We start from the raw sequence: 312 nt of genomic DNA on the forward strand, positions 1-312 counted from the left end.
CAGTGTCCCTGGGAGGGGACAGGGCATAGCAGGGACAGGGGCTGCTCATCAGCAGGAGGATGAGTCCCTTCAGGCCATACCTGAGCTCCCAGGACCCTTCCCAAATCATGGGGAGGGGGGCTGCCGTGGGCTCCCCCGTCCCTGGGGTCACAGCTTGGCATGGGACATCCCCTTGAGGGGGGACACGACAGCCTAACCAAGAGGGCTCTCAGGATAGAAACGGGGGTGGTGGCATCTAAATCCCCCCTGGAGTGTCCCTGTCTCTGCCAGGGGACACTGGAGCCCTGTGCCTCAGTTTCCCCCCTCACAGTC

Source organism: Antrostomus carolinensis, unplaced genomic scaffold (genome assembly GCF_000700745.2).
Source record: "Antrostomus carolinensis isolate BGI_N321 unplaced genomic scaffold, ASM70074v2 scaffold32068, whole genome shotgun sequence".
Taxonomy (NCBI): Eukaryota; Metazoa; Chordata; class Aves; order Caprimulgiformes; family Caprimulgidae; genus Antrostomus; species Antrostomus carolinensis.